The following is a 25,979-nucleotide window of genomic DNA, read 5'->3' on the forward strand; positions in this document are numbered from 1 at the left end:
TATTTGATTGATGGGGGTGCTATATAGGTCCCTGTGCGCAACGTTGAGCTTCTTCTTTTCGCTGCGCACATCGGATTACCCGCCCACCCTCCCTTTATTTAGGGTTTGTTTGCGCTGACCTTGCTATGCCTGTCATGGGGTCGTTTGCTTTGGAGCAGGGCCCTGGTAGGAATTTTACCATTTAGCTGATTGGCTGGTGCCATTTGGGTTTTGCCTACTGCGTAGCAAATCATCACAACTTGTAACTTGCGGTTAGGCATTGGTTAATTTTTTGGTTGGTGGAGGGGATGAGCTTGGCTGTGCCTGCCCCTTCAATCCTGCTGTTGCAAGGGTATTCCGTTAAAGGAATCCAGGGGCTCGCCATGCTTTTGTCTGTATCCCTGACAAAGGGCTAGGGCCATGCAAGAGCCCCAGGGAGCATTTAGGGAGAGGTGTGAGCCTGGCACCCAGCTTTTCCTCTCCCCAAAATTGCTTACCCTTACTGACTTCCGCATGGGTGTGGTTGTCAGTTCTGTTCCCACCTCCAAGTGGGAACAGATAGTCGCTAACCAATGCCTAAGCAACCACTCACTGTAATTCAATAAAGTTGTGGCCAAAATTATGCCAAAAACCAAAACAAAAATGATGTGTGAACGTGTTTTTATTCAGGGGTTTCTTGGGGGTCCTCGACATGCAACAAAAGCACTTCAAGACCTTCTGAAATGGTAGATACAGTTATTCAGATTAAAATGTCTTTATATTGGTGTGTGAGATTATAGTTTTGCAATCTTTGGCTATATAGGCATAGCTTCTGCATTGTGTGCTTGCCCCTTCCTTTCAAAAATATACCCAGTCAAAATGGTTTTTTTTCCAGAATTTGGCTGGTGCCAAGCCAGGTATGATATCAGTACTGATTTAGTTTAACTCTGGGGTAGGATAGCTTGTTTTGGAAGAAGAGATCCAGACATTAAATCCTGGATGACTTTGGACCTTGTGAAGGGTCCCTTTTGCACTGGAAACATTCATCTTTCTGTGTCCTTATTTGTTATCAGTTTTAACCATGCTTCTGGGTTGCAAACTAGCTAAAGCCTCAGTAAACTGCAAGAAATCATCTGCACAGCACCAATACGGTGGGAGATTATTAATGAATGGGGAATTATTTATGATTGAGAAATATTGATTTTGTTAGAGGTGGTAACTCTTTATGTTAGGATGGATAAATAATGCTGTTTACTTAAAAAAACAAAAACCTGGGAACAAAGCATTGTTCTGCAAACCAAGGTGAAGCAGCTCAGACTGGGAACACAAGTTAATTTTCTTTTAAGAAATTTAAAGTAGGGATTCCTCAGCCGCAGAGGATTGTTCTAATTTAATGTCTGGACTGTATTCCTCTTATACTAGGGGAAAAAATTCTCCCTCAAGCTGTTCTCAATGAACCAGTTACTAGAATTTTTGTATTGAAAAGGAGAATATTTAGGTCACTCACATGAAGAATGCTGTTGGAGCCTCAGTTTTTTAAAAAAGTACTGTGAATATCATAGCAACAGCTTTAAAATGTAGAAAACAAAATGGCCTAGCTGAGCTGCTAACAGAGGTATATGAAGTATTTATGTGGTAAAGTAACTACAACATAAGGGTGGTGTACTTATTGTTTCAATTTAAACAGTTTATTAATCTGAAAAGTGTTTTGGAAGAGGGTAAGAAATGTGGAGCTCTCAAATGATTGAGACTATGCTAATGTGGCAAAAATGAATAGATAGGTTCAGTTTGTGGCAATGTTCTTTATTTCTAAGTTAAATATTATCTATTTCTGTAATTGTAATGTCAGCTTAGCTCATATTATCTAATGCAAGACATTCCAAGACCCGAAATTCTTTTCAGACTTGGAAGCTTCCATAGGCACCTGTCTGTTAACAGATGCCACGTTTTGCAGCTAACAGGTGGTTCCACTTGGTTTCCTGAGTAGTCAGACATTCAGGAGCTCACTTTTCAGGTAAGAGAGCTGAATACTTTTTTTTTAAAAATAAAATAAAATGATGTCCTGTAATATCTTCTTTATAAACACATAGGTTTTGCAGTAGGTATCCAACAAGCAGCAGCTAAACAGTTAGTGTCAAACCAGATGCAACAGCCCTGGAATCACTAAATACTTAGTCCAGCAAGAAAAAAGCAGCTCTAATTAAAAACTCTCTCCTTGGCTCATATTCAAGCTAGTAAAACCAATTTCACAGGCTCTTTCTACCCTGCAGGTAGATGTAAGTAGACCATCTTTAAAAATGGCCTAGGTGACCTGATCTGTTTGCCCATTAATTAGCATTCATCCTTAGTGTTGGAGTCATGCAGTTGGAAACAGGATTCGAATTAAAAGGAGACATGACTGAAGACATTGCACTGTGCTGTAGTATGATTTATAAAGTTCAGCTTCCTTTTGCAAAGTGTTTTACCGTTAACACTGAGTTCAGCATCATAGAAAATGGGCAGATGTTAAACAGTATGGGGAACAAAATTGAACCCTGAGGAACCCCACCTTGAAGGCTCCACAGGCCTAGAAAGCACTCCCCAAGCATTACCCTCTGGAAGCAACCATCCAAGTAGGACTGGAACCACTGCAAAACGGTGCCACCCACCCTTAACTCTGACAGCTGCTACAGAAGAATACCACGGTAGATGGTATCAAAAGCCACTGAAAGGTCAAGGAGAATGAAAGGACACCTATGTCTCTGCCGACAGAGGTGACCAAAGCAGTTTCTGTACCAAAGCTTAGCCTAAACCCAAACTGAAAGGGATCTAGAAAAGCACTTTCCTCCAAGAGGACCTGGATCTGGTGCTTAACCACCTGCTCAAGAACCTTGCCCAAGGAGGAGTAATTGGTCACTGGCCAGCGGTTACTTAGATTCTCCAAATCCAAGGAGAGTCTCTTGTTTTACCACTGCCTCCTTCAAGTAGGCAGGGACCACTCTCTCTTGCAAGTCCGCATTAATCACCTCCCTGGCCCAGTCAGTTGTCCCCTTCCCCCCATGCTGCTAGTGGTCACCCAGATGGATCTAAGCACCTTGTCCACAAGACCATATAATATCCATAGCCACTACCTTCCTTTCCCCAACTTTGTACTGGCATATTGGAGAACCAAAATGATGTAGTAATGAGACTGCTGTAACCAAAGACAGCCTAAAGCAACCCAATTCTCAGTCATTGCTTTTGAAGTTCAAGGAAAGGGCTTCCACCTTGTCTATGTTCCACCACCATCCATCTCCTGGAGACTGCTATAAAAGGAGCTTAGGAAAGGGAAGATAACTGAATTTAAACATACTTTTTTTGTCAACAAGGGGAAGATGAATCCAGAAAATATATGTAGCTATTCTCCTCCCCCAGCCTTACCTCATATAGAAAACTATCTAATCAAGAAAATGATTGCAGTAGAGGCAAGATCATTTTGAAAAAATAGAGCATTTTTGTCACAGTAAAACAATACATGGCTGAAGCTTACCTTTTCTATTCCATCGTTCTGCATGATGGAATTGTAAATGTCTTGCTCGGAACTAAAATCTATGCAAACCAAATTGTATAAAGCAATGATTTTTAAAATAGTATTTCATCTCTGGCAAGACCAGGAAATACCATAAAAATCTAAATTATCTGAAAGAAGTAGTTTATCTTCAGATCTTCAAAGGGTTCTGTGTCTGAAATGCATAAAAATGCTCATTTTTTCCTTTGGCGCATAGGAGTGTTATTGAAAGAAGGCTGCATTTCAAATAGTTTGTATAACTTAAAATTGATCTCTGCACTGCCAGACTTACAGTTTTGATCCATTTGGAGCCTATTTATTTAACGCTATGTGCAGTCATTATTGTTCTCCTTAATCATGTTGTTTGAAGGAATACTTATGAACCCCTTTATACCAATCATGGCACATGCTGTGGTGTTAGATATTGGAAGACCTGTGTGCAAGTTGTTAAATTAAGAAATCAACCACATCCACCCAAGTCTCGATAAAACCCCATAATCTCTTTGCAGAGCTTGTTACAGAATTGGTGCTAATCATTAGTAATGTTTGAGCAAGTAGGATCTTGCATGTTTATAATATAGGTATTACGAAAATACCAGTAGCTTTTCTAATTTGTTCTTGTTCATTTCACTTCCTTCTCTCAGCAATGTTCTCATAAGGCACAAAATAAAACATAAAAACAGGCACTGAAGTAAAGTGGCTTGGGTGAAATAATGCTTAACACAGTTGTGATACTTTTCTCTGCACTGCCTAACAATTCTGTTGTTTGTCCCTCATTAATTCCTTGTTCATTTTTAGATTTCCTCCAGTCAGAATCTTACATGCTTACACCTTGAGAACCCATTTTTGTAATTGGGATACCAAATGTCATTGTCTTTTTCTCTTTTGGTATCTTGAAGCTTGTGTGCTGGTTGCCCGTTCAAATGCCTCTGAATTCCATTGTTTTTGTCTATCTTATACAGTGGTACCTCGGGTTAAGAACTTAATTCGTTCCGGAGGTCTGTTCTTAACCTGAAACTGTTCTTAACCTGAAGCACCACTTTAGCTAATGGGGCCTCCTGCTGCTGCCACACCACCGGAGCACGATTTCTGTTCTCATCCTGAAGCAAAGTTCTTAACCTGAGGTACTATTTCTGGGTTAGTGGAGTCTGTAACCTGAAGCATATGTAACCTGAAGCGTATGTAACCCGAGGTACCACTGTACATCCTCCCCACCATCATTTAAACTGGAAACTGGGTATAGTCACCCCCCTTTTGTGTCTATCCACTTATGCCGTCTCAGAGAGGAAGTTGTTGCATCGCTGCCCCCACCGCAACCTGATGTGTCCTTTTGCCATGCACAGCAGAGGTGGGTTGCATTTTGGCGCATGCGAACGAATGGTGAAGAAATTATAGATAGCATACTGCTGAATCTCTTTAGTCTTGAGAGGGTGGCGGAGTCATACTGTTAATCTATGTTTTCAGTGGAAAAAAGAACCTGTGCAGTGTAGCTTCTGCTACTGGTTTTTGTTGTTGTTGTTGTTCCTCCTTCTGAGCCTCGCTTGAGCTATCATTCTTTTCATGCAAACTACAGCTAGGCATTAATTTTATCTGCTCCCAAGAGCTGATCGGTTCTTACACGATGCTCCGTTGTCTTTCGTAGGCCTGCACCTGGTGAAGGAAATGTTTCCAGGCACATCAGCAAGCGTCCCTTGGGCCTCATCAGATACCAGCCTTTAGTAGCCACTTTGTGTTATGACCTTGTATAACTAGCATTCCTGGTCTCTGTAAACGGCTGTTAGCATTAGGCCTGTGCTTTCTGAAGGTGCTGTTAAAGCATCTGGATTGATCTAAGGCACAGTACTGTGAAAGATCCTAATGGAAGATAAACAGAACAAGCATGTGTGGGGATTTATGATAAGGAAAACAGTTGTATACAAAGGGCTGCTCTCTTCAGCACGAAGGCTCGCATGAGGAAGCGGAACAGAATTTATTACCCATTAATGGTTTAAATAGCATTAAATACAATTAAACCATTGATATACTGACTTAAATTAATGGCTTAGGGTGCGTGTATGTATGCATAGTATAGCTATTAAAAAAATATTCTGTGGGTTGTGTGTTAGAGAGGAATAAAGGTATGTACCAGATTGTGGCATGAAGGCCAACTGACGTGGCTTCAGATAATAGCATATATATATATATGGGGTGTGTGTTAGAGAGAAAATTGAGGCATGAAGGCTAACTGAAGTGGCTTTGGATAAGTTTCATTCAAGAGCCACTAGACTTGCAGGACCACTACCAGCTCAAGCATGATACCCATGAAGGATATATTAGGAACTAATGGATTTTTAGTTATTAAGCTCTTCAGTGTCCAAGGAATGTTTCTTAAGTACTGTAGTGGCTGATCAGCTCCTCCTTAAATGCCACTCCCTCTTGAAGAGGATGTATGTGTCTGGTCATTGGACACACGTATGCCGACCATTGTTAGATATTGCCTTTCTTTTGTGTTATCTCTTTCATGCCCCTGGAAACACAGCTCAGGCGTATTGTGATGAAGTGTGATCCTAAATAGGTATGGCAACGCCTAGCATAATATGGGATGGAAACTGAATGTTGGACTGAAGGACAACTAACACCTACAGTAGCGAGTTTCTGAAGGCTGTTGTAGATACTTTTAGACAATAAAGGTTGTTGTTGTTGTTGTTTAGTCATTTAGTTGTGTCCAACTCTTTGTGACCCCATGGACCAGAGCATGTCAGGCACTCCTGTCTTCCGCAGCTTCCTGCAGTTTGGTCAAACTCATGTTGGTAGCTTCGAGAACACTGTCCAGCCATCTCGTCCTCTGTCGTCCCCTTCTCCTTGTGCCCTCCATCTTTCCCAACATCAGGGTCTTTTCCAGGGAGTCTTCTCTTCTCATGAGGTGGCCAAAGTATTGGAGCCTCAGCTTCATGATTTGTCCTTCCAGTCAGCACTCAGGGCTGATTTCCTTAAGAATGGATAGGTTTGATCTTCTTGCAGTCCATGGGACTCTCAAGAGTCTCCTCTAACACCATAATTCAAAAGCATCAATTCTTCAGCAATCGGCCTTCTTTATGGTCCAGCTCTCACTTTCGTACATCACTACTGGGAAAATCAAGACATGGTGTTAGAAGTCAGAACCACACCAGAGAGCGTCCAGTGAGGGGGGGGGGCATTTTTGCAGCTCAGCAAGGGAACAAGGCCTAAAATGACTCAATTCTCCTCACCAGAGGCTGCTGATCTTAGCAGGCCTGATGGGATGGCCAGAATGGAAGCAGCAGTTCCCTCATGACAAAATTGCCACAAAACTAAATTCAAAAGTAACAAGATGTATCTATCTTAGTACTTGGGCCCCCACAATACATATTTTTTGATTGACATACAACATTTAGGCTCTTTGGTGTAGGCCTTCATTTCTTAGTTTGTGGACACGGGTGGTGCTGTGGTCTGAACCACAGAGCCTCTTGGGCATGGCGGTTTGAATCCCCGCGACGGGGTGAGCTCCCATTGCTTGGTCCCAGCTCCTGCCAACCTAGCAGTTTGAAAGCATGCAAGTGCAAGTAGATAAATAGGTACCGCTGTAGTCAGAAGATAAAGGGCATTTCCATGCACTCTGGCATTGATCCTGGTCCTCCATGCACCAGGAGCTGTTTTGTCATGCTGGCCACATGACCCAGAAAGCTGTCTGCAAACAAACACCGGCTCCCTCGGTCTGAAAGCGAGATGAGCACCGCAACCCTATAGTCATCTTTGACTGGACTTAACCGTCCAGGTGTCCTTTACCTTACCTTTTTTTAAATAAAAAAACTCCTATTTGCCAAGTCGAATGTTCTAAAGCTAGAAAGCATTTGAACCCCTTATTGCACACTCCCATGAACCTTGGCAGAAGTATTAACCAGGTGTGCAGTTAAGTATTTGCCTCAGGCTATTTGTGTGGGAAAGGTGCCTTGATAAGCTTTTTTTCTGAAGCACCTACTATATTCTGTCAAGCAGAATGAACTCTGTGAGCTCCCCAAACTCTGCCTCAGCAACGTTCGGCTCAATACATTTTTATTTATTATTTAGAAGACTAACAGAAGTAGTGTAAAATGCAATCGGTCTCAGCAGACCTAAGGAAAGGGGCCTCACTGTTTCACTTTATCCAGGCCAACTCCACTTGTCTTCTAGCAGATATGTGTGTGGCCTCAGTGGCCATTAGAGAGGTGCTCACTCTAATATAGAAGCTTAGCCAAGGGAGCCATTTTTAATTAATAACAAGGCCTACTATTGGTACACTTTTGGGATGTAATGATCTTCAGGAGGAATTGGTAGTAGAGACTTTCAGACTTTACTGTCTTCCTTACTGCCCTAGGTGGGTGTTGAAATTCCATTAGCCTGGATTCGTGCAAGGAAAGAAGTAACTGATTCTTGTATATTTTCATAGTTAGGGATTGTTTTAAAAATATGTTTTGGGATCAAAAGCAGCAATATTGCAGCAAGCGCTTCTGTGTTTGAAGCACAAAAGTTTTATTTTTTATTTAAAAAAGCACAGTTCACTGCAAACAATTGTCTTTATAACCCCAGACTAAACATAGACTGTGTGTGTGTGTTTGCAATAAATATTAGCTTTAGACCTTTGTTAATCCACCTTTTCACTCTAGGTCATGTTAATAATCTGAATTTATAAATTCTTTAAAGCATACCATTAAAAATACATTATTAATAACACAAAGACTGTTATTGTACTACCTTATTGAATACCATCATTTGCTTTCTTTGCCTGCACATTTTCGTTTTTGGTTGTTGTTTTTTTTGCCTCTGGTGTAGTATTGATGTAACTACTTCTACAGCAGGCATTTTTTGATGCTCCATAAAACCTCAGCTTGCTAATTGAATGTCTGGATGCTGCTGCGTGTTTTGTTTATTTTTAAAACCTGTAAAGCTATGATGTCTGAGTCAAATCTGGGCTGAAATTCTGCCCTCTGGACTCCAGCATAGGAAATGTGTGTAGGGGATTAAATATAACTTTTCTGGAAATTTGGAAGTTCTTGAAGTCATGGCCCTGATATGTGTGGGTGAGGGAATTCTCCAAGCTGAAACCACAGAGAGCCAGGTGAGAACACTGGTGAGTCAGTGTAGACAGTACTAAGCTACATAGACCAATGGCTTTACTTTGGTATAAGGCAGAGCAGAGTGAAGAACTGTCATGGTGGACCTGTATCAGCCCATCTGCCCCACCTGCAACCAAACATGTCTCTCCCATATCCATCTCTATAGCCACAGCAGATGCTGTAACTCACCAACATTTTTGCTTCTCCCCCGAAGGTGCACTCTTGCGTTGTCTCCCGAGACAGATGGATTCCAACCAAACTTTAGTATGTAGAATTATCCTATATTTTGAAGGAGTGAAACACACCAATATACAGTGCTGGACATGGAAGTTACAAGCAAATGTGGTGTAAGCTAACCAAACATATCTTTTTGCAGATTGATACTTGGGGAGTGGAAAATGGAAAGCACCATTAATGGTAGTAAGCAAAGGAAAGCTATGGCTTAAAACAGAAGTGCATGTGTTTCTAGAGAGAACATGGAAATTAATGTGCCTTTTATGCAATTTAGATAATGTTGCTCATTCAGGAACAGGAAACATTTCATAGGATTTTTCAATGTTAGTCTGGGACACGGAAAGTGCACTTTTCCTTGATTTTCTTTCCATCTCTTCGTCTTCCTAGTGTAGGGTTTTCTTAATGTATGGGAACATTTAACCATACAACACCCAGCGTGAATTCTGAAGTAATTTTGTCTTTGAACCTCCTCTGTGCTTCTATTGAGTGTGCGGATTGGCTCTGAACAACAACTTCTGTCTTCAGGCCCCAAGTGAACATACAACAATAGTCTTCCTATTTTCCAAACCAAATCTTATGTGAGACTTTAACATTGCAGAGTTCAGTTGACTTTTGGTGATCCAAGAGAATAAATGATGCTGTATGTTTTGCCAGCAGAACCAGCTGCTGCAGTTTCTCCATCAAATTAAAACATTGTGAACAAACAGGGTTTAGGGAAGGAATTCAGTGGGTGGGGCACAAGATGAACTCATACTTAAGCGACTCAACCCATCATCAAGAGAAATTATGGAAGAAGGTGATAAATGTGAACTATCTTTATTGGGGAGAACATTGTGGATTTTTAGTTTGGTAAATATGGAAGTATTTGGTGGTTGACTGGTTGTTAAAATTTAAAGTAGGTCACGCTACCTCCACTCAATACCTCTAATAGCATAACTCTCTCCTCCAGAGTTTTAATTACAGTGGTGGCTTCCATAAGGGGATCTAGTTTATGGCATAGCATTCAGACAGCTCATCCGTGCTCCTAGGAGTCATTTATATGGGCTCCAGGTATATCTGTCAAACCACAAATGGCAATGAAAGAATGAAGAATGTTAATTTAACTGAAGCTCCTTTTGCTGTTAATGGTAAGTACCACCAGCTGCACATCATAAACATTGCTGTTTATCTGCCTCGGCTCTGTATATTCACTGAGGCCTACCGTGATTGATAGAGGTGGAATTGGAATGATGGGCTGAGCGTAACAACTTTCTCAGTAGTGCTACTTCAGATTGTGTTTTTTATTGTAGGAGACAGCTCAGAAATTTTAATTACTTTTCAAACTAGCAAGTGCTGATTGTGTCAAATGCTGATAATTGGTTTATGACATAGAGGTGTGCTATCAATTAAGCAGAGGCCAGCACAGATAATTTGCGTGTTACCTAGCTGGGAGGGATGCAGAGTGGGTGGAGTTCTATTGAAATGACAACTGACTGTTAGGGGACCTTCACTTTTCTGTGTCAAAAGTGTCCATTACCTACAAGGTACACAGCTGCCTAAGCAAGATATTCTGTAGGAAGTGGACAGTCTTGGAACAATAATGATGTGCAAAGCCGCTTTATGATTGCACAAGTTACTGAATAATGTAGAACTCTGTGAAGCAGTTCTCTCCAGTATATTAAACATTAATGTTAACTTGGAAAAATAAAACGATAGACTTCTGTTCATCCATCAGAGATTAGATGCATTAAATTTACATCTATTTTTATTGCATAATATCCTCTTCCATTGTCAAGTGATGAGTCATGCAGTTTATTATAGGACACTTGTGATCCGGAGACTCACCAGAGCATTTTTAGGTACACAGAATTAAATAAATAGATAATATATATATGTCTAAGTAAAAGTCTGGTTCAAAATTTGATCTCAGGGATGGACTTTCTCTTGGCACTACTTTCTCCATAGAAAATATGAGGAACAGGCTTGGATTCGCACAGACTTTGTGCTGCAACTCACTGGACCCAATAAAAAGCCACCTAGAATGGTCAGGTGACACATTGATGGTGTAGGATGTTGCCCAGAGAGCTGCAGCTGGAGGCAGGTATTGGTGGGGACTATATCACACATACTGGATCAAAGGCATTGCTTCCACATATAATGAATAAACGAGACTCATAAAAACATGTTGCAAATGAAGTGCTTTGAGTCTTTTCTTTCATTGGACCAGATGTTGGGTGGCTAGCTTTGACTTTTGGATCCAGTCCAGTGCAGGCAGCTTAATATTGTCATGCAGCCTGATTTTTGTGCATGTTTCCAGAGAAGTAATTCCCCACTGTGATCAGTCTGTTAGGAAACTGGAAACCATTTCCCCAGCACAAGGACTCCAATATTGCCTCCATTTTCTAACTGTGAGTGTCTGAGGGAGGAATGCTAGCTTAGATTATTTGTTGATTCTCATTTCCCACTCCACCTCTGCAATGCTCCTCATTTAGCAATTCCTGATTTACAAATATCGAAATGGAAGCCTCTTCATTTTTTTTATATCCTCAGAGAACCTGCGTGCTTTTCTGGGCACCAACAAATCTGAGCTGAGAAATCATAGTGCCTTATCAAGCATTTTTTTGTCAGGGCCTCTTCCATGCTTTTATATGGTAACTTCCGTTTATTGCTCATATTTCTTTTCCTTTCTTCCTGCGTTTTTATAAACTAACCTTTACTGCCAACAAAGCTACTATGGTGCAGTCGTTTGAGCATATCTATCAGATTTCTGCCTCTAAAATAAAAGAGCTATGTTGCAAAAAAGAGACCTAGCTCTTTAAACCCCCTGCTCCTATGTGAGATGCAATTATGAACTTGAGATGGGCTGCATGGATTGAGCAAACAAACAAAACTCTTAACAACTCCATTAACACTGTGTTCATTTTCATCAGGCATGGATTCCACCTAATGTACCACTAACCATTATTTTCTCACCTAGTTTGCTCAGCACTGACAGATAATAGATGAACCCATTACAAATATATTTGACACTGCATCCATGAAGATGTGAAAATTGGAGTCTCTCATCGTGATTTAAAATGTGTGCTCACTCGCTCAAATGAGGTGGAAGAGGCTTCGGTGGAACTAAAGCAAGCCAAATTGCTAGAAAGACTGCCTCAGTGTCATTCAGGTTAATGTACCTGCATTGTGTCTTTATAGAGTCCATCCAAGAGTAGCATGGGATGAATCTCTGCTTCATCAAGAGTTCTCAGGATCATGCTTTTTCCCTTGGTGAGAAACACTTAATCAATGAAGATGATGATTTTAATTCTGTCATTAATTCAAGGTCTGATAGGAATGACCACGAGACACCTTGTCTGTGACCTTGGGAATGGAATCCTAATCTGATCATGACCAAATCTATTAATTTCTCTTTGTGTCACCTGTGTGTATTAGAGCATGTGTGAACCTTACCCTGGGACTTTATATTAATCGAGTTTGTTGTAATTCAGTAGGTGTGACCATAAAGAGTTATAATACAGATTGGACTGCAATATTGATAATGAGTGGTTGCACACTCAGCCATAAACCTGTGGGGATAGTTAGATAGCCTTCATATTCATTCTGTTCTAAATTAAGACTGTTGAAATGTGGGAGGGGACTATGCAGAAGTGGGCTTTTGTGTGGAAGGATTGTGAACAATACAGTGGTACCTCTGGTTGCGAACGGGATCCGTTCCGGAGGCCCGTTCGCAACATTAGCAGAACGCAACCTGCAGTGGGGCGTCTGCGCATGTGCAGGTTGCCATTCACTGCTTCTGCACATGCGCTTGACGTCATTTTGCACATCTGCGCATGCATGAGCGGTGAAGAATGGCGAAACCCAGAAGTAACCCTTTCCGGTACTTCCGGGTCACCACGGGACACAATCTGAAAAAACGTATCATGAAGCAAACGTAACATGAGGTATGACTGTACCTCATGTGTCTCAATTCTGGTACCGAAAACAATTTTTTGGCCCACATTGTATTGTGTTCTTTAATTCCAACTGTATTTCTTTTGCACCCTACTCTGGCTGGTGGACTAGTAAAAAACAAAGTAGATCCAACAAGCCTTGCCCTCAGTGAAACAGATTATTTGCTCCACTTTGGGTGGATCACATACATTGTTGCCGTCTTATGAACTGGCTCCTAGAGCTGCCCCCTCGTGGGTTTGGGCTGGGTTATCATTCGAACGTAAATCTTGCTGTACGTCAGGCTACAGGTGGAGGTTGATACGACCAAATGCTTCTCCATACAAAAAAATAAAGCTTCCTGTGTGAGAAGAACTTATTTGTATGTAAAAAAAAAAAAAAAAAAATCAGGTATGTTTCCCTGAATCTGTGACCTGAAGTAGTACAGCCCAGACACAGATTTGCCACCTCAAAGCGATGTAGAAATAACAGGGAAGAATTTGGAAATTATTTTATAATTTCCGTATGCCAAACCTCAGGAATTTATTACTGTTTCTTTGTTTTTCCTAGCCAGTTGGCAACTGTATTCGTTCATTCACACTGTGCAAAGATTTTTTTTTTGGGGGGGGATCCTACAAAAAAGTGTAAGACTGCAAGCTCCTGTTTAATAAACATACATCGTGCTTTTCAAAGGGGGCGTTTCTGGGTTTGCATCTGTGATTCCCCCATTGCTAATGTTAAAACATCTTGCTATTGAAGCTGTTCAGTCTCTCTGTCTCTCTCTCTCTTAAATCTGACCCCCCCCCAAAAAAAAAACCCCACACAATAAGATTTTAGGACTCTTGGAAATATATAGCTTGCAGTAATGTCAGAAAGTGTTGGCAGCAATCTTGAAAGCTCTGTGTGCCTGAAAACAACCAAACTTCTGAGTGTCTAATTTTCCATCCAAATATGTCACACAGACTGGTGTTTTTAAGCTTTACATCTATCACAACATCAATTTTCACCCAGTGTTTGTTGGAAAGTTTTGAAGGAAAAATAAAAGCTGCTAATTTACCCCCCGTAATTTCACGGCAGTCATCAAAGGAATGCATCTGACCACGTGCCCTTTGGACACCTGCCTTTTCTGGCTGGTTTAAAGCTAGTTGGAACAGGCTGACCAAGCTGGTACAGGTGTATGTAAACGAATTATTGCATGATGGGAGGGGGGGTGCCCATTGCTCTTAAGAAGCAGGGGTGGTGTTTGCTCTTCAAAAAGCCTCACCTAGACCAAGTGCTGTGTAATAGCTACCAGGCAGTTGCCAGCATCACTTTCGACAGTGGGGAAGGCAGCGGATAAGGTGGTTGCTGAACAACTGCAGAGTATTCCCAGTTGACCCTGATTAGCTGGGTCCACTTCATCTGGGTTGAGGGCTGGTTTGGGGACTGAATCAGCCTTGATCACCCTGAGATTTATCAGGAGATGGGGGAGTGTGACCCTGTTACTCATGCTAGGTGTCTCAGTAGCTTTTGCTACTATTGACCATGAGACTTTCCTGGGCTGACTATTCTGCATGGGTATTGAGGACTCTTGACTGTATTACCGAGGTTCCAGTCCTGTGTCATCATGTCCAGGGAGTAGCATGTGGGGGATGCTCATTGGCCACCTGGCTATGGGATTCTACGGGGCACTATTCTGTCTCCAGTGTTATCTAACATCTATATGAAGGTGTTGGGCATGGTCATTATGATTCTTGGAGCACAGTGTCATCCGTATGCTGGTGACACATATTTCCATATCGCCGTAACATCTGAATCAGGAATGGCTGTGTATGCCCTGGACTAGCGCCTTAGTGCAATGGTGGACTGGATGAGACCCAGTAGTTTAAATCCTAAGAAGATGGAAGCTCTGTGGGTAGGTGGTTCCCATGTCTGAATGATAGGCCAACTGTCTTTTCTGGACAGGGTTGCACTCTTTCTAAAGGAGCATGTATGTAGCTTGGAGGTGCTCTTGGATGCATCTTGGTTGTTAGAAACACAAGAGTGACCTCTGTGGCTAGGAATGCCTTTTTTGCAGCTTCGCCTGGTGCACCAGATATAGCCATGTTTGGAATGGGACAGCCTGGCCACTGTAGTCCCATGTATTCGTAACCTCAAGACTGTATTACTGCAATGCACTCAGTTTGAGCTTCCCTTGGGCCTGATTTGGAAGCCCCAGCAAGTGCAGAACTACTCATGGCAGCAGACAGTCGACAGCTGACAGCATTTGACACCTCTGCGAAAATATCTGTTTCCCATATGTTACTGGTTGAGGTTCAAGGTTTTTGTGTTAATATACAAAGCCCAGAAGACTTGGGTCCAGGATACCTGAGCCTTTACATCCAAGCTTGATCACTGAGATCCTTTGTAGCAGCACTGTTAGTTGTATTCAGTGTTACAGAAGCCCAGCTGATTTCAAGTCGAGTATTTAATATTGCCAGTCCCACTATGTGGAATATTCTTCCAGCAGAGATTTAGCAGGTATCCTCACTGCTAACTTTCAGGAGTCTTTTGAAGACCTCATTATGCCAACAGACCTACTTAACAAAGTAAAGCCATTTGCTTAAAATTTTCTGAAGATGAGCCACTCACTCATTTTGTGTAATTATTCTGCTTTTTTACGATACCTTATGTTTTATTGTGGGACGCGGGTGGCGCTGTGGGTAAAACCTCAGCGCCTAGGGCTTGCCGATCGCATGGTCGGCGGTTCGAATCCCCGCGGCGGGGTGAGCTCCCGTCGTTCAGTCCCAGCTCCTGCCCACCTAGCAGTTCGAAAGCACCCCTAAGTGCAAGTAGATAAATAGGCACAGCTTTATAGCGGGAAGGTAAACGGCGTTTCCGTGTGCTGCGCTGGTGCCGGCTCACCAGAGCAGCTTCGTCACGCTGGCCACGTGACCCGGAAGTGTCTCCGGACAGCGCTGGGCCCCGGCCTCTTAAGTGAGATGGGCGCACAACCCTAGAGTCGGACACGACTGGCCCATACGGGCACGGGTACCTTTACCTTTACCTTATGTTTTATTGTACCTATGCATATTGTTGTATGCTGCCTTGATTTTTTTTGCCACTTTTTTTTTTTTTTTTTTAGAAAATAGCATAGATAGTGTGTTATACACACACCTCTAAGATAGGGAAAAAGTAAATCATTTCCATCTACAAATGTACAGTGGTATTTTATGTAGTATAAGTAATACATCAATTGCTAAAATACACCAAAGTAGGAAGAGAAGATTTTCACACTGCTTTGTGCAGCACTGAAATACCCAGAGAAGAGTTCGCTTTATCCTTCAGCAATAATGCTCATCTAGCTTGAGCCGGTCTCTACTTGGGCAGAGAAGAGAAAACGAAGGGCAAATGATATTGCAGTGTGATCTTACTTTATTTTAAATTTCAAACTTGTTAATAAATGCCAAGTTGGCATATACAGAGTTTTTATACATAGATTCTATTAGCAAATTTAGCTCTACAATTTGCAAACTATTTGCCTAAAATTTAATAAAAAGGATAAGGAACAAAAAACGCCAAGAAGGAAAAAGGAAAAAAAAAACTATTTAAGCTTCCCCTTCTGCTCATATTATCTTGCTTAATGGAGAGTTATCTCACATAAATATTAGGATTTATAGTAAAACAAAATAGAGGTTAAATAATTAGATAGGCTTGGTTTTCTTAAGTTTATATTATATGAGTATTGGTAAGATGCACATTTAGCAAATAGCACATTTTTTCATACTTAATAAACCACCTGTTTTTGTTTTTTAAAAATGACCCTGGCAACAGTTGCTGTTTTATTACACAAGATTATATTTATATAGGATATTTTTCTTTTATTTTTTCCTTACATTTTAGGTGTGGTATATGTGCCACTCCTTCTCATTTCTCTTAAAAGGTAGAATAATCCAACTATAAATGAGTGTTTGTTAGCCAACTTTAGTCTCCTAGCCTTTGTGAAATTTGCTATGTGAACTACACAGAAACACCTTATGTGCCCTTGGGGAATATATAATCCATTTTATATAAAAGAATTGGGGTTGGGTCCAAAGAGAACTGTGCATGGAAAGAAAAGAGCTGCTAGCAAAAGAATTTGTGTGCCGCTGTAATTATGAACTGTTGCAGTTACCATGCTTCTCTACTTGTACAAAATTTTGATTTTCTTACTCACATAATCTCTGCCTTGAATGTCCCTGTGTTGAGCTTAATACATGGGCAGCTAGCTCTTTTGCTTATCCAATTTAGGAGTCCTTTCGGCCTGTTGCGAACCCTAGAAAAGGATTTCTATAACAATAACAATAACAATTTATTATTTATACCCCGCCCATCTGGATGGGTTTCCCCAGCCACTCTAATTACACAGCAGTGTGAATGAGTTAAACTGATTTCATAGATGCTGGAAGTAGGGGTGGTATATATGATATATATGGTGGTATATATGATCTTGCTGTTGTCCTTCCTTTTCAGTCCCGGTGTTCAGTGTAATGTAGGGAAAGTGCAACCCTGTAGAAGAACAGAAAATCATGCACCTGCCACATTGTTAATAACTTTTGTCTCTCAATGTTAAGCTTCTAAGGCTATAAAAATATATAATATACAGTCATACCTTATTTTGACCGGGATCCGTTCTGGAGCCCCAGCTGCTAGCAGAAATGGACGCAGGGCAAAGTGCTGCGTCTGCGCATGCATGCAGAGTGGTTTGCGCTTTGTGTGTGCGCGAGCGGAAAACCCGGAAGTAACCCGTCCTGGTACTTCTGGGTTTGCTGTGGACGTTTGCTGGAATGGACGCTAGACAAGGCAGATGTTCACGGAGGTATTACTGTGTGTGTGTGTGTGTGTGTGTGTGTGTGTGTGTGTGTGTGTGTGTATCTTTGCTAATTAAAACATAAATCCTGGAACATCAACAACAACTTAATTCTTATCAAAACAAAGTGTTCCTGTCTGGCCATAAGTGGAATAATAATATATTGTAAGCCAACTTGAGCATGGTTTTGACTTTGGAAAGGCCATGTATAAATAAAACGATCAATTGATGATCGATTAAGGTTTTCTTTTGTCTGCATATTTTTTGCATAGGAACATTTTCTTTTAGACGGCTTGTTTTCATAAGTGCTGATATTGATTCTACCACCCCTAGTGTTCTCTAGGTATTTATCGGGGGGGGGGTTATTTGTTTGTTTGCTGTTTGTTTTTATAAAATTTATACACTGCTTGATTGTAAACAACAACGACAAAAACACCTGCAGTGGTTTACAAAAAGATTTTAAAAATCAAGAAAAACTCACAACCATACTTTAGAAGTTAAAACACTGAAACTGATTAAAATTACCTCAACTTTCTTAGCATTTGGGTAGGTTTGTTTAAATGAGAGTGTTTTTACAAGGTGCCAAAAATAGTATAGTTGGAGGCACCTTCTTGATTTCAATAAGCAGGGAGTTCCAAAGTGAAGATGCTGTCACACTAAACAATCTAGTTCTTACAAATGCTGAATGGTTACTATGTGGTATAATTTTGTTATTGGAGGTAGGCTTTCGGGAATAATTTGATGAAGAAAAAATGTTTATTATTGGATGAATGACAATTAAACAGCAAAAAAGTCCATTAAGCGCCCAATGTTGGAGGGGATGCAGTATACCGCAGGGACTTTCCTACATCTTTGGTGACACTGTGACAAGCTGTACTGCTTTTAGTCAGCAGTCTTCAAAGAAATAGGAGTAATTTGTAATATTATGATAAACCCAACTGCTTTGTTAGCCTTGCTAGGAATAATAGCTAAATCAATACAATAATAGCTAAATCTCATTGGGAGATGTTGATATTTTTGCTGGTAACTGCCTGCTTAGAAAGAACTAAATGTTTGCCTTCTGCACCAGGGCTGTCAATAGATTCTTGGTATGCTCAGGTGTGGTCTACAGCTTTGGCTGATTGACCTGCCAGGTCAGGGCAGCCAGAGGCAAGGTCCTTTATCCTTTACAACACCCAACATCCACTGCTCTACCATATGAAAAGCAACAGTTGATCAAGACAACCTCCTCACACTCATGGAAACATCTAGAGAGACCTATTGGATTAGTTTTTAATAGGCATTATAAATCAGAGACATCACCTTGCCAACAAAGGTCCGTATAGTTAAAGCCATGGTTTTCCCAGTAGTGATGTATGGAAGTGAGAGCTGGACCATAAAGAAGGCTGATTGCCGAAGAATTGATGCTTTTGAATTATGGTGCTGGAGGAGACTCTTGAGAGTCCCATGGACTGCAAGAAGATCAAACGTATCCATTCTTAAGGAAATCAGCCCTGAGTGCTCACTGGAAGGACAGATCGTGAAGCTGAGGGTCCAATACCTTGGCCACCTCATGAGAAGAGAAGACTCCCTGGAAAAGACCCTGATGTTGGGAAAGATGGAGGGCACAAGGAGAAGGGGATGACAGAGGATGATATGGTTGGACAGTGTTCTCGAAGCGACCAGCATGAGTTAGACCAAACTGCGGGAGGCAGTGGAAGACAGGAGTACCTGGCGTGCTCTGGTCCATGGGGTCACAAAGAGTCGGACACGACTAAACGACTAAACAACAAAGTAGTGATTCTGACTTTAAGCTATTGTACCTTCCCCCCCGAGAAATGACAAACTAGCTGATTGTGTTGGTGTTTATTGTATTTTGAATTGCCTTTGTTACGTGTGATTAATGGAAAACAACACAAACTAGAGAGAACGAGCCATGGTTTGTTCATCTGTGAGACAAGCAATGGTTTGATCAACAATTATGGTTTAGCATTACATGGGAATCAGTCCACTGCTTCATTCCTCCCAGTGCTGGCTTTCTTCACATCATGCATGATTTTAGAAACTGCTCTCATTTCTCCTACTTTCTTACCTTTTCTCTAAACTTAAGAAGCCACAAATGCAGTGCCAAGCCAAACAGATGCTGATTTGCTGCTTAGCTTAACCACCGTTAATGGCTTGGTATTGCACCTGAGCGCTGCACTGTAGGTGTCAAAACATAGTCTCCTAGCATGTGTCACGGTGAAAAGCGTGGCTTGTTCACTTGTACATATGGATTTTGCTTTTCTTTTCCTACACAGGTCGGAGAAGCGTAACTGTGAGATGACCCTCAGTTTCAGCTACTAAACTATCTAGTATCTCATTTACCTTTGCAGGACTCCTTTCTCCCGTCTCTTTAAAATCTTTGTTACACGAGGCTGAAATGTGATGTACTGAAAATACAAAATCAATATGTGGTGTTATATTCACTTTAAAAGAAAAAAAATTATATTGATTCTGAGGTAATGGCAGCAGTTCATTTTGTAGGAATGCATGCCACCTCCTGTCTTTAGGATTATTTCCACATTTATTACATCTGAGCTAGAGCACATGGATATAAAACTGTCTTGATGTTCTTTTATAACTGGGTACCAAAATTGTCCGTACTCAAAATAAAAATAAAAATGGCCAGTCTGCAACTCAGGTTTACTGACAGTATACCCAGTCAAATTAATCAATTTCAGTAGGTTTACTCTGTATAAAAAATTAGGTGAATATCACCCATTGAACTGTGACTTTAGCATGTTTCCTTAAGGGCAAAAGTTTATTATTATAGTTTCCTCCTTTATTATGCATAGATTCCTTCTCATGCTGTTCTTGAACACTATGTCATATGTTCAATACCACCTTGGGTTTCAGGTAGTATTTTAAGGGTGTTTTTACACCTTTTGAAGGAAACAGCTTGCTATCCTGCTCAAAATCTGCCAGTGGAATCAAAACAGTAAAGACTAAACCTCGCTTTTTGTGGACTATATCATTTCAGGCTGCAGGTGGTAGGGTTGTTTGAATTCTCCCTGCCGCTGTACTAAAATGGTATGATCCAGCAAAAGATTTACTGCTCCATTCTGGCTAAATGCGTGAATGATTTCACGCACCCAGCCCAAAGTTTTGGTAAAAATACTAGCCCAAAGTTTTGGTAAAAATACTGTTGTTAGCGATATTATAGCATGGCGCATTGTTGTCAGATTTAGTTCTGTGTAAGTAATGGAGGCAACGAAACAAACTATTTGGCTCTCTGTGTACATATTTTTGTTTCTCTTGTGGGGGGAATCATTGTCCTTCAAATTAAGCGTTGTATATGAAACTTCTGCTAACATGAATTTATTTGTTTATATATTTCAGTTGAATTTCATTTTCAGAAATTTACATTTTCTTCTTTTTCCCTTCCTAGGTGCTTTGGTTTCTTAGACCCCTTGCTTTAAGGAGTTGGAATCTTGTGGTTACTTCTGATTGCAAGAGATTGATTTAAATACAGATTCAGGGAACTGTAAGGTAAGCTTTCCCCCCCCCCCTTTTTTAAAGCAGAGTGTATTCTGTTTTGTCACAAATGTGCCTTTTAAATGGTGCCAACTTCTGAATTTATGGCTGCTTGTCACGTTACTTAGTTCACCATGCCTGCTAAAGACTGATGCACACGAAGCTGTATCTTGGGTGACTTGCGACGATATACAAAGATGCACACTCTCTTGCTGTAGCTAATCTGCTCGCTAAACTGCTGCATCAATTGGTTTGTTGCGAGGCAACAATGCCTACCTTACTACTTTTATATCAGAGCAGTTTTTTCCATTAGTGTAACCATTTTTTGGAGTGGCTCTAAAAGCGCTACTCGTTCTGCTGTTAGTGGTGTGGGATTACAATATTGGTATTTAATCTGCTTCTGTAATTGTTTGGGGGGAAATATCACACCTTTTCTGAGATGTTGTTTTGGTAACCTCTCTTCTGCTCATTGCTTTGCAAACCTAAACATACCAAGTTTGGGGGCTCCCAGTATTGATGTCAACCCTTCTTCAACCATGCTTTCAAAGCAGGCTAGTAATCTGGCAAGAGTTCTGCAGCCTGGGGAGACATATCAGCTTGTTTCAGTTGTAAATCCACAATCCCCCAATCTTGCGAAATTCACTGAAGTGTATTCCAGTACTTGGTACAAGTACTGCTTTACTGACATATGAGGGGAAGCAAATCCCCTCCTGTCCATGCCTTCGTTAATGGTCATAGTTTGTGCCATGTATGAGCCCAGGTTATTTCTTCCTTCCCATTACTGTAAATTGACCTTGTTTTGAAATGGTAGGAAATGCTTGCTTTTGTCCACTTTTGTTCCTGGGGGAAAAAAACCTTATATTCCTTGTAATAATAATAATAAAAGAAACTTATTTGGCAGGATGCAAATAGTGCTTTTAAAAAATCTAAGCAGCTTGCATAAAAAGATGCAATATTCTTTTTTAAAAAACAAAATTCTGAAAACAAAGAGACTTAAAATTAACCAGATACAGATAAAAACCAACTGCCAGTGCTTGTACATTTTCTTCTTTTTCCACAATCTTGGTGTGGGCTTCTGAAACATATTCACGCTGCAAAGCATTTATAAATTGCAGTCCAGAAACAGTATAGTTATTCCAATAATATAAAGTAAAGGATAGTTATCTTCTTTTCTTTCCCCTTCCTGAAGTAGACATTAGTTTCCGATGCACTGCTAGAAATCTGAATTCTATAGTCAGGGTAGGAACAAACAAGTACTGGAACTTAAAACTGTGATGCAATTGTGTATTACCTTGGGGAAGTTATGTGAGATAGCTAGTAAGCTATCAGTGAAACAGCAATTGCCCATGTAGTATTAAGAGGCTTGCATACTGAACAATTGAATCGGTGAGGTTATTAAAAGCATATTTCAGGAAAGTCTCAACAGTGCGTCTCTTTCCTTGTAGCTTAGTAAGCAAAAAAACACTTGGAAGAAAAAGGTGTTACAGGAAGGCTTCTAACTTCTGCAAAGTGTCTGTTTTAACGTTCTCTCTCTTAAGTGGTGCAAAAAGAACATTTATTTGGTTGGGATTCCCATTATCTCTGTCCAGCTTTTCTTTTCTTAAAAAAAATGGTGTATAATATTGTGCAACAAAATGAGATGCTTTTATCAAAATTACCTTTTGGGAATCTAAATTGCTGCTTGAAAATCAAAGGTGAGATACAGTAAGGTTGCTAAGATGCCTTGATTCTGCGCACTCAAGTATTAGGAGTAGAACCAGATCTTGGGAACAGATATTAGAAACACGTCATTATTTGCAAATGTAACATGCTTTCACAAAAGCCAGAAAGAATAATGAGTGGAAAATAAGCTCTCAAGGGTCCCCCCCCCCACGTTTGGTATGATTTTAGGGTGTGTGTGTGTGTTTTAAATCTTTAATTTTCCCCCCTTCCTTACTTTAAAAGCTTTTATGCTAATAAAAGATCCTTTGTTTTTGAGGAAAATAACTTTAAAAAGCTACCTTTCCCATATGTCTTCCAGTCCATCTGTGCTGCTAGCATAACAACCTCATTTCTCACCTTCTTTCACAGGCATTTTGCCAAATTCTTTCCAAGTTTTATCTAGCACATGCACTAACCCTTTAAAAAAAAAAGAGCAGTCTCCCTAAAAGAGTGAACTCTATTTAACCATCAGTGCAATCCAGAAAATGACTGGTGTACTAAATCCCCGTTGAACACCATGAGATTTAAAGAGCTTAACTGTACATTGAAGCCCCACTGATCTCAAAGAGGCTTGAGCACATCTCTCCTTTTTCCTGAATTGTATTAAAGGGGCTAGAAGGAGCCGTGTGGGGTGTCCAACACTTCGACCTTTAGAAAATCGTCATTCCTAGTACTTCTATATCATCGAAGCAACTTTTAGTCTACTTAGCTTCACTGTGTTCCTGCAACTGTTCCTCTGAGACTATGAACCTGAAACAATTATTGGGGAGTAGGCCAAAAAGCTTTCCTTTTTCAGCAGGAACTCAGTTCTGGCACCTCTTTTTCTTTAAAAAAAAGAAGAAGAAAAGCACTGGTAAGCCCCATAGACTTTTTGTGAATCTGTCTAGAATCACGCTGCACAATAGCTATCAAACTGGTGCACCAAAATCCCCACCAGCCAATCAGAGCTGTTGTAGTGTTTCCCTGGAGCAGGCACCCCCAAACTCAGCCCTCCAGATGTTTTGGGACTACAGTTCCTGTCACCCCTGACCACTGTTCCTGTTAGCTAGGGATGATGGGAGTTGTAGTCCCAAAACATCTGGAGGGCCGAGTTTGGGGATGCCTGCCCTGGAGGAAGAGGAGATACAGCTTAGTGGAGAGGTCCCTCAGCAAGAGTTCCTGTCTCCTTCCTCTTTTCAGGAAAGAATGGAGGAAAATGCACACTTAGTACCATTCAGACTATCTCAGTAGAACTATGAATGACCCACATGTAGCCCCATTCCTGCTCCCTTTTGAGATCTGATTCAACCAGTAAGTCTATAACAGTTTCCTGTTTTTGTCCAAAATAAGAAACGATGGCTACCAACCTCTGAACAAGTCAGGATTCTAAACAGCTTGAGAGTTGGTTTTGGATAGTTTCTTGTGCTTCCTGGTTCAGATGAAATAGAAAGGATGGGTAATTAAATAATAATAATAATAATAATAATAATAATAATAATAATAATAATAATAATAATAATAATAATAATAATAATATAATGTATTATTTATACCCCGCCCATCTGGCTGGGCTTCCCCAGCCACTCTGGGTGGCTTCCAAAAAAATATTAAAATACTGCAATACATCAAACATTAAAAGCTTCCCTAAGCAGGGCTGCCTTCAGATGTATTCTAAAAGTCTGGTAGTTGTTGTTCTCTTTGACATTAGAGATTCCCATATTGCATTCAGGTTCATGTCAAAGGAAGCAGCCAACAGGCTGTGTTCTCAGGCAAAGGCTCATTCATCTCTCTGGTTATTAAGCTGACACAGTGCTTGTCTAAACTGCTTAGAATGGTGGAGACAAGCCACACTTCTGCATTCTTTTCACCAGGAAAGGCTAAATACCCTCTGAACAGTTTCCATCCTCCTATAGATGTTTGCAATCTCTGCTGCCTATTGTTTAAACTTGCCTGACTGAGAGGATGATCATGTGCATAGATACGGAAGCCAGGCAATGTGTGAGCCATATAGTAAAGGTAAAGGGACCCCTGACCATGGACGACTCTGGCTGAGGGAGCCGTCTTACAGCTTCTGGGTCATGTGGTCAGCATGACTAAGCTGCTTCTGGCGAACCAGAGCAGTGCACGGAAACGCCGTTTACCTTCCGGCTGGAGCGGTACCTATTTATCTACTTGCACTCCGTGCTTTCGAACTGCTAGGTTGGCAGGAGCAGGGACTGAGCAACGGGAGCTCACCCCTTTGCGGGGATTCGAACCGCGACCTTCTGATCAGCAAGCCCTAGGCTCTGTGGTTTAACCCACAGCGCCACCCGTGTCCCACTGTAAGCCATATATTCAGTGTGTATACCTGCTTTTTTGACTGATGCAGTATGCCTTCCACCTCTTATGATTCCCCAAAAAAGGAGGTGTCATGTGAACCAAGTCTTAAATGAAGTGCCTGAGTCATCTGTTACGTTTTTATGGGAGAAGCTTCGGCTCAGTCTGCTGTGACTCGGAGACTATCCTTGGCTGGATCAATGTTGTGTGAACTAGCCCATAGATTATTTCATTTCCTTTATTTGAGCTGTCAAGCAACTGTTGTACACATTTGACAGGCTTTTTGAAGCTACTTCAAAAAAGACAGATCATACTTTCATAGAAATACTCTGCAGTATCTCATTTAGTGTGCAGCCTGAAACTCCTGGTGAAAAATGATTTCAATTAAAGCTAATATATTTTAAGAAAACATTATTGATCAGTGTGCGCTTTTTACTGGAACACTGCCCCCTCCTTCTCCCCCCCAACTGAAACTAAAGAGATTATCTCATGTCACTAGAAAATAAATTGTAATGTCAAAAAGAGCATTGCTTTAAAGGTCAGCGTGCCCATGTGCTCTCTTTCCCAACGATGTTGAGATTTCCCCCAAACTATCAAAATAACTGTTATTACAAACAAAACAAATTGAGATTCTAAAAGTTAATAATAAAACATGAATTACTTTGAGGTAGCAGTGAGAACTATGCCTTCAGCTAGAAGGGATCAGAAATGAGATTTACTCTGTTCGTATTACTAAACAGTCTATTATTCCCATGAGCTATTTCAGAAACTTTTGGTCTTGTTTTGGGATTAGAAATAACTTATACATATTCAGCACCACACACCAGACACTTTCCTTACTGAGCTATTAATGGAATTTTTGTGGGAACAGTACTCTGTGACTTTCTGTACTCTTATATGTAAACACTGCATTGTGTGTTATGAAAACCTTCAAAGGAAAGCAAACACTTTTTTCCAAGGAAAG

At 40.8% G+C, this 25,979-nt stretch overlaps 1 protein-coding gene and 1 long non-coding RNA gene across 3 annotated transcripts in view; one reads left to right on the forward strand and one right to left on the reverse strand.

The window, feature by feature from the left end:
* KLHL29 (kelch like family member 29) overlaps positions 1–25,979 on the forward strand; it is a 431,347-nt gene that overhangs the window by 38,520 nt on the left and 366,848 nt on the right. The window contains exon 2 of the mRNA XM_081189071.1: positions 20,934–21,034. The gene's annotated coding sequence lies outside the window, so the exon portion shown is untranslated. The remainder of the gene's footprint in view (positions 1–20,933; positions 21,035–25,979) is intronic.
* LOC308584529 lies at positions 16,209–22,819 on the reverse strand. 2 transcript variants are annotated; one of them, XR_014006890.1, is made up of 3 exons: positions 22,678–22,819; positions 19,871–19,935; positions 16,209–17,223 (listed from the first exon to the last, which is right to left on the reverse strand). It is a non-coding gene; the product is annotated as an uncharacterized lncRNA (long non-coding RNA). The 2 variants fall into 2 exon arrangements; XR_014006891.1 differs by lacking the exon at positions 22,678–22,819 and adding an exon at positions 21,512–21,851.

The sequence above is a fragment of the Podarcis bocagei genome, assembly GCF_964188305.1.
Source record: "Podarcis bocagei genome assembly, chromosome: 3".
Classification (NCBI taxonomy): Eukaryota; Metazoa; Chordata; class Lepidosauria; order Squamata; family Lacertidae; genus Podarcis; species Podarcis bocagei.